The sequence below is a fragment of the Elephas maximus genome, chromosome 20 (genome assembly GCF_024166365.1).
Source record: "Elephas maximus indicus isolate mEleMax1 chromosome 20, mEleMax1 primary haplotype, whole genome shotgun sequence".
In the NCBI taxonomy this organism is placed as follows: Eukaryota; Metazoa; Chordata; class Mammalia; order Proboscidea; family Elephantidae; genus Elephas; species Elephas maximus.
Window position 1 is genome coordinate 37,164,135 of NC_064838.1, and position 17,210 is coordinate 37,181,344.

The 17,210-nt window shown below is 40.0% G+C and overlaps 2 protein-coding genes across 3 annotated transcripts in view; one reads left to right on the forward strand and one right to left on the reverse strand.

Annotated features, from left to right (window-relative positions):
• SYN2 (synapsin II) overlaps positions 1–17,210 on the forward strand; it is a 197,795-nt gene that overhangs the window by 73,000 nt on the left and 107,585 nt on the right. The window lies entirely within an intron of this gene.
• The window catches only part of TIMP4 (TIMP metallopeptidase inhibitor 4), an 89,120-nt gene continuing 75,275 nt past the window's right edge, over positions 3,366–17,210 (reverse strand). Inside the window, exon 5 of one of the 2 annotated variants that reach the window (XM_049861876.1) lies at positions 3,366–3,652. The gene's annotated coding sequence lies outside the window, so the exon portion shown is untranslated. Of the gene's footprint in view, positions 3,653–5,085; positions 5,184–17,210 lie in introns of those variants that run through there. The other variant, XM_049861877.1, reaches the window with a different exon arrangement.

Below are 17,210 nucleotides of genomic sequence, written 5' to 3' on the forward strand. Positions count from 1 at the left end.
AATTTCCAAGAACTTCGTTTTTTTATAATCCTTCCCTTTTTTTAATCCTGTTTTTGTATCATGGATGTAACATTTTCCATTATCTTTCTGAGGATATTAATGATAGCCTTCAATGTTTTCATTTCCCTGCATACTCCCTGTTTCTCCAAGTTGCTTTGTTTCTGTTCATTGGTTTGATCTCTTTCTTTCATTTCATAGTGTTTTCTAAAATGTATATTATTCACAATTCTCTGCTCAAGTCTAAAAATGAGACACTAAAGGTTGGAAGAACTCTCACTCAACCGTGTGCTGGAGGTTCTAGCCAGAGCAGTTAGGCTAGATAAAGAAATAAAGGGCATCTGGATTGGTAAGGAAGAAGTAAAAGTCTCTCTATTTGCAGATGACATGATCTTATACACAGAAAACCCTAAGGAATCCTCAAGAAAACTACAGAAATATAAGAGTTCAGCAGTGTATCAGGATACAAGACAAACATACAAAAATCAATTGGATTCCTCTACACCAACAAAAAGAACATCAAAGAAGAAGTCACCAAATCAATACCATTTACAGCAGCCCCCAAGAAGACAAAATACTTAGGAATAAATCTTACCAAAGATATAAAAGACCTATGCAAAGAAAACTACAAGACACTACTGCAAGAAACCAAGAGACCGACATATGTGGAAAAACATACCTTGCTCATGGATAGAAAGACTTAACATTGTAAAAATGTCTATTCTACCAAAAGCCATCTACAGATACAACAGAATTCCAATCCAGATTCCAAAGACATTTTTTAATGAGACGGAGAAACAAATCACCAACTTCATATGGAAGGGCAAGGGACCCCGGATAAGTAAAGCATTACTGAGAAAGAAGAACAAAGTGGGAAGCCTCACTCTACCTGATTTTAGAACCTGTTATACTGCCACAGTAGTCAAAACAGCCTGGTACTGGCACCACAACAGATACATAGACCAGTGGAACAGAATTGAGAATCCAGACATAAATCCAGCCACATATGAGCAATTGATATTTGACAAAGGCCCAACGTTTGTTAAATGGGGAAAAGACAGTCTCTTTAACAGATGGTGCTGGCATAACTGGATATCCATCTGCAAAAAAATGAAACAAGACCCATACCTTGCACCATGAGCAAAAACTAATTCAAAATGGATGAAAGACCTAAATATAAAATCTAAAACGATAAAGATCATGGAAGAAAAAATAGGGACAATGTTAGGAGCCCTAATACATGGCATAAACAGTATACAAAACATTATTTAAAATGCAGAAGAAAAACCAGATAACTGGGAGCTCCTAAAAATCAAACACCTATGCTCATCCAAAGACTTCACCAAAAGAGTAAAAAGACTACATACAGACTGGGAAAAAGGTTTTAGCTGTGACATTTCCGATCAGCGCCTGGTCTCTAAGATCTACATGATTCTGCAAAAACTCAACTACAAAAAGACAAACAACCCAATTAAAAAGTGGGCAAAGGATATGAACAGGCACTTCACTAAAGAAGACTTCAGGCTGTTAACAGATACATGAGGAAATGCTCACGATTATTAGCCATTAGAGAAATTCACATCAAAACTACAGCGAGGTTTCATCTCATCCCAACAAAGCCAAATAAATAAAAACCATTTATTTGGTTTTGTTGGAGATTCCATTTCATTCCAACAAGTCGGCATTAATCCAAAAAACACATAATAATAAGTGTTAGAGAGGTTGTGGAGAAGCTGGAATACTTATACACTGCTGGTGCAAATGTAAAATGGTAAACCACTTTGGAAATTGGTTTGGCACTTCCTTAAAAAACTAGAAATAGAACTACCATACAATCCAGCAATCCTGCTCCTTGGAATATATCCTAGAGAAATAAGAGCCTTTACACGAACAGATATACACACGCCCATGTTCATTGCAGCACTGTTTACAATAGCAAAAAGATGGAGGCAACCAAGGTGCCCATCAACGGATGAATGGATAAAGAAATTATGGTATATTCACACAATGGAATACTACACATCGATAAGGAACTATGATGAACCCATGGAACATTTCATAACATGGAGGAATCTGGAAGGCATAAGTTTTATTTTAGGTGAAGGAAACGACAACACACAATACAGGAGAGGTCACCACAACTGGACTAAACTAAAAGCAAAGAAGTTTCCTGAATAAACGGAACACTTCGAAGGCCAGCATAGCAGGGGCGGGGGCTTGGGGACCATGGTTTCAGGGGACCTCTAAGTTAACTGGCATAATAAAATCTCTTAAGAGAACATTCTGCATCCCACTTTGGAGAGTGGCATCTGGGGTCATCTAAGATGCCTCAATTGGTCTCAACCCACCCGAAGCAAGGAATAATGAAGAACACCAAAGGCACAAGGTAATTATGAGCCTAAGAGGCAGAAAGGACCACATAAACCAGAGACTACATCAGCCTGAGATTGGAAGAACTAGATGGTGCCTGGCCACAACCCATGACTGCCCTGACAGAGAACACAACAGAGAACCCCTGAGGGAGCAGGATAGCAGTGGGATGCAGACCCCAAATTCCCATAAAAAGACCAGACTTAGTGGTCAGACTGGCACTAGAGGGTACCCAGAGGCCATGGTCCCCAGGCCTTCTCTTAGCCAAAGATAGGAACCATTCCCAAAGCCAACTCTTCAGACAGGGATTGGACTGGAATATGGGATGGAAAATGATACTAGTGAAGAATGAGCTTCTTGGATCAAGTAGACACATGAGACCATGTTGGCATCTCCTGTCTGGAGGGGAGATGAGAGGGCAGAGAGGGCCAGTAGCTGCCTGAGTGGACACGAGGAGAGTGGAGAGAAAGACTGTGCTATCTGATTAGGGGGAGAGCAATTAGGAGTATATAAAAAAGCAAGGTATATATAAATTTTTGTATGAGAGACTGAGCTGATTTGTAAACTTTCAATTAAAGCACAATAAAAATTAACTAAAAAAAAAAAAAAGACTAGATGAAAGCTCTGTGCATTTGGGTGGAGCTTATCTACTGTGGGCTTTACTGTTGTATAATCTGTCTGGACCTAATCAAACTATCTTTTGTTTTGTTTTGTTTTGTTTTTCACTTGAATAGCTGCGAAGACTCTCTCATTCATTTTCCTGGAAGGCTTAATTATGGCTCCTGGCGTTCTGGAATGTCAGTGGGGCATAGGCTAGGGTTTTTAACAGAAAGTAAGCTTTCACTTAATCTCCCCTGTTTTTAGTTGAGTATTTTACCTTTAAATGTGCCTAAGTTTTTGTTTTTTAATGACCCCTAGGCCTCAACTCTTCCCCCACCTTTTTTTTTGTTTTTTACTTCTCCAAAAAACAAACTCCAGTTTTCTGCTTGAATAAAGGCGGACTGGAGAAATGAGTCACCCAACCAAGTGTAGTAGTTGATAGGATGTGGAGGCCTAATTGCTTCTTACCCAGTGGGTCTGCTCGCCTTTACCTTAAACTTCTCTTCTGCAGGCCTGTACCACCAGTTCTTCAGCCTTTTGAAAGTTCCGTGGCATACACCAGGCTGCTGGCTAAGGATTCAGGTTTCTCAAGTGTACTAAGTCACCACTCCTTCCATTTTTCAGTGTCCAAAATTCTGTAGTTCTCATGCCTTCTTCTGTTCTCTTTGTCCGTATGGATTTATATCTTAAAAAGAAAATCAAAACCACAGCAACCCTTTACCTTTATTATAGCTGCATTTCTGATGGTAACAAAGTTAATAGTTGTGTTAATTTGTGTCATTTTTCACTAAAAGACAATGTTAAAAAATATTTTTGTTATTGATTTCTAATTTAGTATACTGGAGCCAGAAATTGCATTTTTAAATTTTGTTGAGGCTTGCTTTTTAGCCTTAGATAGATAAATTTTCAATGTGTACTTGGGAAGAATATAAATTATTTTTTAGTATCTGAATCATTTGTTGACTCAAGCTTGCTAATTATTATACAAATATTCTCCCTACTAGACTTGCAGATTTGTTCGTTTCTCCTTGTAATTTTATTTATTTATTTGGAATCTATGAATTAAAAGTCATACACGATTCCAAGTAGTTATATCTTCTTGTTAGATTTTCCTGTTAATTATATGTAATATCCATCTTTATCCCTCCATCAGTGCCTTTCGTCTTTAGTTCTGTTTTGTCTGATATATAGTTTTGTCTGGTATTTAGTCTGATATAATTTTTCACCCCTTTATTTTCAACCTTTCTGTATTTATATATTTTAGGTGCTTCTCTCGTAAACAGCATATATAAATGGATTAAAAATTCAATCTGACAATATTAGTCTTAACTTTAAATTTTGTTATAATTACTGATACATTTAGTTATTTTTACAATTTTGTTTTACACTTAGCTACCCTGCTTTTTCTATTCATCATTTTCTTTTTATTCTTTGCCTTCTACTAGAGTTCAAGCATTTTGTTTTGTTTTTGTTTTTCTGCCTTTTTTCTACTCATTAGTTTTTAAGTTAAACATGGTACCGGTATTCTTTTAGTATATACCTTAAAGGGTATTTTAAACTGTAGTTTAAACTTACAGTTGACTTAAAGTCTAAATTCAATCAGTTTCTTTATCCTTCTCTAGAACAACTTAACAATTGTATTCTGGTTACTCCCCTCTATCCTATGTGTTGTTGTCTTCCAGTTTTTATATAGGAAGTACCCAGGTTATGGGTTACAAATGTCTGATTACATATAACCCGTAGTTAGGAACTATTCCACTAAAGCCTATTATATTAAAAATTCTAGGTATGTACAATGGTTCGTAATAACAAATGGGTACTACTTTGTAATGTCTATCAAAATATTCTTCTTATTATTATTACTGTATTTTTATGTTAAAGATGTTTTAGCGTATCTGGAAGTGTTTTTTAATTTTTTTTTTAGCATAGAAAAGTATGTCATATGCTATGTACTATATACTAGGACAAACTTTTGACTAACTGACATTAGATACGAATCGCATCTAATCGTGCCGACTTACCAATTTGACTTAAAGATAGACTTAGGAACTCATTCGTAATCCAGAGACTGCCTGTACTTGTTTTTATATTCATTAAATTAGTCATTATTATTATTATGGCTTTATACAGGAGTCATAGTTCCAGTGTCTGCCTTGTGCAGACCTAAGGCTTCATTTCTGGTTTTCAGTTGCGCATCAACATCAAGTCTATGTTATCTGTAATAACGAAAGATTGGAAAAAAACCAGTTGCTTGTTATTATGATACATCCAAACATGGTATGCTATGTGGTGGTAAAAAGGAATATGGACTTACCTTCCAGATATAGTATATAAAAACAGCAAGGTACAGACAGTATTATAGTATGCTTTTGTTTAAGAAATAGAAGAAATATGAATATATATTCATTTACTTATTTTTCAAAAACCAACACTGGGAAGAAAAATGAAAAATTAATAAAAATGATGACCTGTGGAGGGTGGGGGTTGGGTAGTGGAGAACAGTGTAGATGGGGAAGGACTGAAAGTAGGACTTCTTTGAATATACTTTCTTAATCAGGATCAGGCCACAAGGAAACTAATATTTAGGGGTTGGACAAAAAAACAGGAGCAGCAAAAGGGATTGAGAAGGCATGATCAGTGAGGTGGGAAGAAAGGCCCTCTCCTGACTTTATCAAACCCCCACACTAAGTGCTAGAGTTCCTCAGGATCTGGTGTTGGGTTTTCTCTCTATCTCTACTCTCCTAGGTAATCTTCACACCGTTTATGGTGATGGCTTCCAAATTTATATCTCTTCTCCAGACTGCTGTGAGCTCTGGACTCATGCATCCACCTGTCTACTTTTCATCTTTACTTGGATGTCTAGTGAGCATCTAAAAGTGAATTTACCCAAAGCAGAACTCTTGATTGCCCTCTTTACATGTTTTTTCCCCATTTTCTCCCATCTTAGTAAATGTTTCTACTGTCCTCCCAGGTGCTCAAGCTGTAGATCTAGATGTCAAAAAACAAAACAAAACCAAATCCACTGCCCTTGGGTTGATTCCAACTCACAGCAACCCTATAGGACAGAGTAGAACTGCTCCATATGGTTTCCAAGGCTGTAAATCTTTATGGAAGCAGACTGCCGCATCTTTCTCTCCTGCAGAGCAGCTGATGGCTTTGAACTGCTGACCTTTTGGTTAGCAGCCAAGCACTTTAACCATTGTACCACCAGGGCTCCTGTATCCCATATCTAAAAACCAAAAACCAAACCCTTGCCGTCGAGTCAATTTCAACTCATAGCGACCCTATAGGACAGAGTAGAACTGCCCCATAGGGTTTCCAAGGAGTGGCTGGTGGATTCAAGCTGCCAAACTTTTAGTTAGCAACCGAGTTCTCAACCACTGTGCTACCAGGGCTCCAACCCATATCTAAAACAACAAAAACAAACCCATATCTAGAGGCATCTAATTCTGCTTTAAAATTTATCTCAAAGCTGCCAACTTCTCTCCACTGTCACCCTGAACTAAATCACCACCACGTCTTGCCTAATTTATTTTAATAGCCTTCTAATGGTATTCCTTGCTGTCTTTTTTTTTTTTTTTTTTTTTGGCTTTCCTTCAATGTGTTTTCCATATTTTGAATATTCATGAGAGATATCTTTTGAAAGTATAAATTAAGTGCCATCACAGCCCTGCCTAAGAGTTTTCCATGGCTTACAAGGTCCTTCATGGTCTAGCTCTTCCCTCTCTAGTTTTATTATATTCCACTTTTCCATTTATTTATTATACTTTTGCCACACTGAGTTCTCATCTGTTCTTTGAATATGCCAAACTTTTTCCCAGCTCAGGGCCTGCAATTAACATTTCTTTTGCCAGGAGCGTACTTTCCCCGATTCTTTGCTTGACTGTTTCCTTCTTATACTCAGGACTCAGCTCAAATCTTACTTCCTAAGTAGCCCTTTCTTTGACCGCCCTACCTAAAACTTCCCTACCTTTCCACTTACTGTCACATTGCCAAACTTATTTCCTTCATAGTGCTTATCAATGTGAGTAATTATTTATTTGTATACTTGTACATTTTTTCCCTTTCCCTACTAGAATGTAAACTCCATGAGGGCTTCTGTAGTGCTTAGAATAATGTTTGGAACATAATAGGCTCTAAGTAGTAATTGTTGGTGTAAGGGCGTGATTGATTGCATGCCTTATTTGGGGAGCATAAGCAGTTCAATGAGACATATTATAATTGGCATGTGTTAGAAGAAGTGTAGGTAGTTGGGCAAGATGAGGCTGGAAATTGCTTTAACACTCAGAGCCCAAGATTTTTAAAAACTGGATTCATCTCTTTTGAGCTGTAAGGATATTAAGATACTAGACTTAATTAATGGTATAAATAATTTGCCTTTAAATATGCTTACATTTCCCCTGCTCCCTGTCTCTGTGGTCACACTGCTATGACCTTAAACCTGGAAGAAAAATATATATGTCCTTCCGAGCATTATTAAAAATATTTCTAATTTTCCGGTGTTTGTCTAGCTCATTATACTCTCCTTTTTCTAAGAACTGTTCTTATTGCCTCTACTCAGTTGATAAGACCAGGGATGAACACCTAAATCAAGTCAGACCAACCTCTGGAACTTGAAATTAGGCCTGAGGAATACCAGTTTAAGCAGAAAAAGCCAGAGATGAGAGACAGAGCACCTTTGGTTCCTCATGACTTTGCAGTTTCTGATTCTAGTTCCTCAAGAGGCCTAGCTTTTAGGTTCTCTGAGATATCCCTGTATCCTTTCAGTAATTTCTCATTTTTTGTCAAACTAATTTATAGTGGGTTTCTTTCCTGTTATCAAAAGAACTTTGAGATGTCACTTTCCTTTCCAGCTTAATTTCTCATTTTTTGTCAAACTAATTTATAGTGGGTTTCTTTCCTGTTATCAAAAGAACTTTGAGATGTCACTTTCCTTTCCAGCTTGTCTAATGACACGGTAATTCTACTTCACATTCGCTAAATACTTCATAGTTTACTAAAAACTTTGCCATTAATTATCCCATTCTCCTCACAACATAAAAATTAATGTTTTCTCAGTTTGATAAATGAGGAAACTGAAGCCTAGACTGATAAAGTGGCTTACCCAAATTTTCATAGATAATGGTTGATGAGTTTAGATTAGGTTTTATTTTAGGCCAGTGGCTTTGTCTGCATCATTCTTTCTCTAATACGCCTAAGGCTGTCACAAATGTTGTTTTCATAACATTCTTATCTTCTCCAAAAAAATAGAATTGAGATCACAGGAACAGCTTTCATATTAAATGTTTAGACATATAATGATAAACCTGTTTTTCTATTTGGAAGAAAATTACTTTGGATGCAATTGATATGATATCAACTGATACATAGGCTTTTATCTACCTAACCCAGGGAAGGCTTGTAATAGAAGTGTTCCCTGCTGTTATAGTCAAACCAAAACCAAGTGCATTGTGGTCAAGTCTGTTCCAACTCATAGCGACCCTATATGACAGAGTAGAACTGCCCTGTAGGGTTTCCAAGGCTGTAATCTTTACAGAAGCACTTTGTCACGTTTTCTTCTGCAGAGCAGCTGGTGAGTTCGAACTGCTGGCCTTTCAGTTAAGAGAAGAGTGCTTAACCATTGGACCACCAGGGTAGAGGAATGAAATAACTTGTGGATGCTGCTGATTTTAGCCTTGCAGTTTTCTTTAAAAAATTAAATCTTCGGGGTCACTAATTAAAAAGATATCCTCTTCTTCTTTTCCCTATAACAAATTTCTTATACACTAAGAGTTGGTAGGGCAATATTTTTTCTTGTATTTGGCCGGTGACTTAAAAAGATGGTTTTCAGCTCTGAAATCTCATTAGAAATACATAAATGCTTTTTTAAAATTCATAAACTTATTCAGAAAAGCATGCACAATAATGCTGCACAATATTTACAACACTAGGCCATATGTGAGATTTCTTTTAAAAAGGAGCTCGTTGGGGACTTCTGATTTCTGCTCCAAAATGTAAAGAGTTTGGAAGTTATCATTCCTATCCTCAATACAAGAAAGAAGCTGAAAAACTGAAAATCAGCAGTTCTTAGATCTATTGGGGAATTGAGGTCACAGGCCAAACCACCACCTGAAAACTGTAGATACAGCCAGATACAGAAAAATGACAGTTTACTGGGAGTAAAACCACTGATGGACCCAGTAACTAGTCGAAATACTTAAGGGTAATTGACTAGTTGTTGGAGACTGTGAGTAGACTAGCTTGAGAAATAAAAAATCCTGGAGGCCCAGCCTTAGAGAGGGGACACACTTTATGAGTTTTACTTTCAGGACCCCCACCAGGTTCTCACTCTTGAACCTGGAGAAAAATCCCTTCCTACTTCCCACATGGGAAAGGGAAAAGTAACATTCTGAAACAGACCCAGTGCACTCTGCTATCCTTAACATTGGCCTAACCTTAAGGGAAACTTTTATAACAACCTAAATGTAAGCTTTACCAGAGTCTGATCCTTGAGGCCCCCACGTGTCTGTCAGGTTGTCATACTGTGGGGGCTTGCGTGTTGCTGTGATACTGGAAGCTATGCCACCAGTATTCAGATACCAGCAGGGTCACCCATGAGGACAGGTTTCAGCTGAGCTTCCAGACTAAGACAGACTAGGAAGAAGGACCCAGCAGTCTACTTCTGAAAAGTATTAGCCAGTGAAAACCTTATAAATAGCAGCAGAACATTGTCTGATATAGTGCTGGAAGATGAGCCCCCCAGGTTGGAAGGCACTCAAAAGATGACTGGGGAAGAGCTGCCTCCTCAAAATAGAGTCGACCTTAATGACGTGGATGGAGTAAAGCTTTCAGGACTTTCATTTGCTGATGTGGCGTGACTCAAAATGAGAAGAAACAGCTGCAAACGTCCGTTAATAATCAGAACTTGGAATGTATGAAGTATGAATCTAGGAAAATTAGAAATCATCAAAAATGAAATGGAATGCATAAACATTGATATCCTAGGCATTAGTGAACTGAAATGGACTGGTATTGGCGATTTTGAATCGGACAATCATATAGTCTACTGTGCTGGGAATGACAACTTGAAGAGGAATGGTGTTGCATTCATCGTCACAAATAACATTTCGAGATCTATCCTGAAGTACAGTGCTGTCAGTGATAGGATAATAGCCCTATGCCTACAAGGAAGACCAGTTAATACGACTATTATTCAAATATACGCACCAACCACTGGGACCAAAGATGAAGAAATAGAAGATTTTTATCAGCTGCTGCAGTCTGAAATTGATCGAAAATGCAATCAAGATGCATTGATAATTACTGGTGATTTTAATGCGGAAGTTGGAAACAAAGAAGAAGGATCAGTAGTTGGAAAATATGGCCTTGGTGATAAAAACATGCTCGGGATCGAATGATAGAATTTTGCAAGACCAACAACTTCTTCATTGCAAATACCTTCTTTTACCAACATAAACAGTGACTATACACATGGACCTCACCAGATGGAGCGCACAGAAATCAAATTGAATACATCTGTGGAAAAAGACGATGGAAAAGCTCAATATCATCAGTGAGAACAAGGCCAGGGGCCAACTGTGGAACAGACCATCAATTGCTCATATGCAAATTCAAGCTGAAACTGAAGAAAACCAGAGCAAGTCCACAAGAGCCAAAATATGACCTTGAGTATATCTCACCTGAATTTAGAGACCATTTCAAGAATAGATTTGATGCATTGAACACTGGTGACCAAAGAAGGGACAAGTTGTGGAATGACATCAAGGACATCATCCATGAAGAAAGCAAGAGGTCATTGAAAAGACAGGAAAGAAAGAAAAGACCAAGATGGATGTCAGAGGAGACTCTGAAACTTGCTCTCGAACGTCGAGCAGCTAAAGCAAAAGGCAGAATTGATGAAGTAAAAGAACTGAACAGAAGATTTCAAAGGGCGGTTCGAGAAGACAAAGTATTATAATGACATGTGCAAAGAGCTGGAAATGGAAAACCAAAAGGGAAAAACACGCTCGGTGTTTCTCAAGCTGAAACAACTGAAGAAAAAATTCAAGCCTCGAGTTGTAATAGTGAAGGATTCTGTGGGGAAAATATTAAATGATGCAGGAAGCATCAAAAAAAGATGGAAGAAATACACAGAGTCATTATACCAAAAAGAATTAGTTGATGTTCAACCATTTCAAGAGGTGGTATATGATCAGGAACCAATGGTACTGAAGGAAGAAGTCCAAGCTGCTCTCTGAAGGCATTGGTGAAAAACAAGGCTCCAGGAATTGATGGAATATCAACTGAGATGTTTCAACAAACGGATACAGCGCTGGAGGTGCTCACCTGTCTATGCCAAGAATTATGGAAGACAGCTTCCTGGCTAACTGACTGGAAGAGATCTATATTTATGCCTATTCCCAAGAAAGGCGATCCAACCGAATGTGGAAATTATAGAACAATATCATTAATATCACATGCAAGCAAAATTTTGCTGAAGATCATTCAAAAATGGCTGCAGCAGTATATTGACAGGGAACTGCCAGAAATTCAGGCCAGTTTCAGAAGAGGACGTGGAACCAGGGATATCATCACTGATGTCAGATGGATCCTGGCTGAAAGCAGAGAATACCAGAAAGATGTTTACCTGTGTTTTATTGACTATGCAAAGGCATTCGACTGTGTGGATCATAACAAATTATGGATAACGTTGCAAAGAATGGGAATTCCAGAACCCTTAACTGTGCTCATGAGGAACCTTTACATAGATCAAAAGGCAGTTGTTTGGACAGAACAAGGGGATACTGATTGGTTTAAAGTCAGGAAAGGTGTGCTTCAGGGTTGTATTCTTTCACCATACCTATTCAATCTGTATGCTGAGCAAATAATCCGAGAAGCTGGACTATATGAAGAAGAACAGGGCATCAGGATTGGAGGAAGACTCATTAACAACCTGCATTATGCAGCTGACACAACCTTGCTTGCTGAAAGTGAAGAGGACTTGAAGCACTTACTAATAAAGATCAAAGACCACAGCCTTCAGTATGGATTGCACCTCAATGTAAAGAAAACAAAAATCCTCACAACTGGACCAACGAGTAACATCGTGGTAAATGGAGAAAAGATTGAAGTTGTCAAGGATTTCATTTTACTTGGATCCACAATCAACAGCCATGGAAGCAGCAGTCAAGAAATCAAAAGATGCATTGCATTGGGTAAATCTGCTGCAGTGGACCTTTTCAGTGTTGAAGAGCAAAGATGTCACCTTGAAGACTTAAGGTGCGCCTGACCCAAGCCATGGTATTTTCAATCTCATGCATGTGAAAGCTGGACAATGAATAAGGAAGACCGAAGAAGAATTGATGCCTTTGAATTGTGCTGTTGGTGAAGAATATTGAATATCCCATGGACTGCCAGAAGAACAAATAAATCTGTCTTGGAAGGAGTGCAACCAGAATGCTTCTTTAGAAACAAGGATTGCGAGACTGCATCTTACATACTTTGGACATGTTATCAGGAGGGATCAGTCTCTGGAGAAGGACATCGTGCTTGGCAAAGTACAGGGTCAGCGGAAAAGAGGAAGACCCTCAACAAGGTGGGTTGACACAGTGGCTGCAGCCATGGGCTCAAGCATAACAACAATTGTGAGGATGGCTCAGGACCAGGCAGTGTTTCGTTCTGTTGTGCATAGGGTCGCTTTGAGTCGGAACGGGCTTGACAGCGCCTAACAACAACAACAGGAATCCATGAGGGAGAAGCCCTGGTGGTGCAGTGGTTAAGCGCTTGGCTGCTAACCAAAGGGTTAGCAGTGTGAACCCGCCAGCCACTCTACAGGAGAAAGATGTGGCAACCTGCTCTGTAAAGATTTATAGCTCTGGAAACCCTATGGAGCAGTTCTGCTCTCTCTGATAGGGCTGCTCTAAGTCAGAATCGACTTGACAGCAGTGGGTTTGGTTTTGGTAATCCATGTGGGGGAAGGAAAAGACCCAACTCCTGCTCCCTCTAGCCTTCCTGCCACAACTAACAGGTATGTGCATGGGGGGTGGAGGGAGCTGAAACTTGTGAAGATCACAGCACAAGGGCACAGGGGCATAGGCTCACAAAAAGGCTGAGACCTAATTGTAGGATTATAGAATGCCTCCCCTTTTCCCACATTTTCCCAGCACATCAGTAGGGCTTCTGTGCAATAATAACAGGGGATTACAGCTGAGGAGAAGTACAAGATTCAGACCCTATAACTTGGCACAGCGGTTAAGTGCTATCCGAGAGGTCCTTGATCTGAACCCACCAGTAGCTTTGTGGAAGAAAAGCCCTGGCAATCTGCTCCATAAAAAGATTGCAGCCTAGGAAACCCTATGGGACAATGCTACTCTGTCACATGAGGTTGCTATGAGTCTGAATATTCTGGGTGGCACACAGCAACAGGAAAACCCAGAGACAACAGGGAATACGCAAGGACATCAGAGGCAGTGGTGTGCTAGAGGTTTAGGGGGTGTGGATTTTACCCCCTAACACTGTCAGAGGGTATGACACCAAAATGATCCCAAAGTCCATGGCAGCCATGGGTATTCCAGTGCCACAGGTGGCGGGGGGAGGGGGATCACCAAGGCAATGATGTCACTAGGTTTGGTGTCACCTATCACCCAGTGCTGTAACTCCTCACCCATCCTTCCACCATCACCCACCAGTCTGGGTTTGGGTGGCTGGGCAGTGGCAGCCACATTTGGGTGGAGAGGAGGAAGCAGCAGCAGGGGGTGGGCCCTGGAGGGGCGGGGCTCTGCCACACTATGCTCAGCCCAGCCCTAGAGGTGGAGCGGGGCCAGGCCACTCTACTTACAAGGGTGGAGTGTGAGGTATTTACTGGCCAGCCCCGCCCATGGGGGGCTGACACCATGAGTCACCACACTTGGTGACAGCAACCCTAGTGAGGAGACTGACCAGAGGAATTTTTTTTTTTTAATTGTGCTTTAAGTCAAAATTTACAAATCAAATCAGTCTCATACAAAAACTTAAACACACCTTGCTATGTACCCTCCCCCTAATGAGACAGCACACTCTTTCCCTCCACCCTGTATTCCCCGGGACCATTCAACTAGCATCTGTCCCCCTCTGCCATCTCATCTAACCTCCAGATAGGAGCTGCCCATGTGTCAACTTGAGCCAGGAAGCTTACTCCTCAACCGGTATCATTTTCTGTCTTACAGTCCAGTCCAACCCATGTTTGAAGAGTTGGCTTCAGGAATGGTTCCAGTCTTGGGCTAACAGAGGGTCCAGGGACCATGACCTTGGGGATCCCTCTAGTCTCAGTCAGACCATTAAGTCTGGTCTTTTTATGAGAATTTGAGGTCTGCACCCCACTGTTCTTCAGCTCCATCAGAGATTCTCTGTTGTGTACCCTGTCCGGGCAGTCATTGGTAGTAGCCAGGCACCATCTAGTTCTTGTTTACCAGAGGAATTTTTAGCCTCTAATACTTACAGCTACCCATAACACTATTGCCATCAAATAGATTCCAAGTCATAGTGGCCCTATAGGGTAGAGTGGAAATGCCCCGTGGAGTTTCCCAGGCTGTAAATCTTTATGGAATCAGATTGCCACATCTTTCTCCCACAGAGCACCTGGTGGGTTCAAACCACCTACCTTTTGGTAAGCAGCTGAGCACTTAACCACTTTGCCACCAGGGCTCCTTCCTGAACCTATCATAAATAGTAAATAAAGCTTAACTTCTAGACAGATAAACATAAAGTCTTACATCAAAGGCCTTTTACCTCAGTTTCTTTTATTTAAAAACATCACGTCTGGCTTTCAGATGAAGAGGGAGGTGTTGGAAATGAAGTTACAGTTTCCTCTCTGATTTCTTTCTGATTAGTTTTCCTGCTCACTCCAGGTTTGCAGAGGACAATCTTGCTACAGTGTCTCCTTTGTAATCTAATCTCTAGAGTTGGTTAGATTAGCAGATTAGATTAAATTTTGAGCTTGATAAGAAGATGAATTGATGCCAGTGGCTGTAACAGTGGGTTCAAACATAGCAAGGATTATGAGTATGGTGCAGGATTAGGCAGTGTTTTGTTCTGTTGTACGTAGGGTTGCTATGATTCGGAATCTGGGCTCCACAGCATGTAACAACAACATCAGCAAAGCCAGTGACTCAATTGAGATGGATTTACTCCCAGGGCTGTGGCCTTTACAAATACATCTTGGATTTTTTAATTCTTCCTCCTATCCCTTAGAGTGAAGGAGCCCTGGTGGCGCAGAGGTTAAAGCAATCGACTGCTAAGTGAAAGGTTGGAGGTTCGAAACCACCAGGGAGTCTGCGGGAGAAAGATGTGGCAGTCTGCTTCTGTAGAGATTTATAGCTTCGGAAACCCCATTGGGTCGCTTTGAGTTGAAATTGTTGACTTCACAGCAGTGGGTTATCCCTTAGAGTGAGGCAAAAGGCTGGAGCAAGCTGGAGTTGGGCATTTCTCTTTCCAGGAGAATTCATGTGGAATAACTCTAAGGCTGGCCACAGATTTCAATGAAAGCTTGCATAGAATTTTTTCAGGGTATTTGCTGTCCCAACTGTGGTAGAAGAAAATGTTAACCTTTAAGAATTTGAAGGGTGATTGTTTAGAAAAAATATGATTTAATTCTTAAGTAGTATGAAGAAAGTAAATAGCATTATCTATGTATTTCCACTCATGAGAGGATTAATCATATCTGGATTTTAGCACTCACCTTTTTTAGCCAGCGAACAACAAAGTTTAGTCAAAGGTTAATCTGCAGTGCTGGCCTGGTATAGTGCTTGGCATGTAAATGCTTGATAAATGCTCCATGAATTATCCAGAGAAAAGCTGCCATTTACTTATGCACACAAAATTGTCTCTTCTAGTACAATGCTCTAAGTGTGTTCATAATATCAAACAACAAAACACTCATTTGAAAGGGAAACGCAATATGTGATATTATCTTCTGTTGGTTTCAGAAGGAATGAGCTATTGTTCCATTATTTTGCATTTCTACAATAAAAAGATAGCTGAAAGATTCATTTTTTTTTGCATTCCATATTTTAGTGCATATTAAGTTGTTCATTTTGGATATTTAAGCTGTTAGCTTCTTCCAGTAATTTGCCATCTATCCATCTATCTGTCTGTCTACCCATCTATCATGAGAGAGAGAGATTGAGAGAGCAAGTGCTGGTGGCCCAGTGGTTAAGCACTTGGCTGCTAACTGAAAGGTTGGCAATACGAATCCATAGGCTGCTTCACAGGAGAAAGATGTGGCAGTTGGCATCCATAAGGATTTATCGCTTTGGAAACTCTATGGGGCAGTTCTACTTTGTCCTAAAGGGTCCTGTAGGGTCACTTTGAGTCAGAATCAATTTGATAGGAATGAGTTTGGTTTTATATGTATATATATATATGTATACACACACATATATATATGTATCTCCCATTGCTGTTGACTCATACGTCTGTCAGTTTGTCATACTGTTGGGGCTCGCGTGTTGCTGTGATGCTGGAAGCTATGCCACCGGTATTCAAATACTAGCAGGGCCACCCAGGGCTGACAGGTTTCAGCTGAGCTTCCAGACTAAGACAGACTAGGAAGAAGGACCCGGCAGTCTACTTCTGAAAAGAGTTAGCCAATGAAAACCTTATGAATAGCTGCAGAACATTGTCTGATATAGTGCTGGAAGATGAGCCCGTGGAAGATTGGAAGGCACTCAAAATACAACTGGGAAAGAGCTGCCTCCTACATCATGCTTGGTAAAATAGAGGGTCAGCAAAAGAGAGGAAGGCCCTCAATGAGATGGACTGACACAGTGGCTGCAACAGTAGGCTCAAGCATACCAACGATTGTGAGGATGGCACGGGACCGAGTAGTGTTTCGTTCTGTTGTCCATAGGGTCACTATGAATTGGAACAGACTCCATGGTACCTAACAACAGCAGCATATATATCCATACGTATATATGCATTTATGTGTGTGTGTGTGTATATATATATATATTTGTGTGTGTGTACATCCCATTGCCATTGAGTCGATTCTGACTCATAGTAACCCTATATGACGGAGTAAAACTGCCCCATAGGGTTTCCAAGGCTGTAATCTTTACGGAAGCAAACTGCCAGATCTTTCTCCCATAGAGCGGCTGGTGGGTTTGCACTGCTGACCTTTTGGTTAGCAGTGAGTGCTTTAACCACTGTGCCACCAGGGCTCATGTATATGTGTGTGTATATATGTATATATATATATATATATTTTTTTAACCAATGCAAATCCC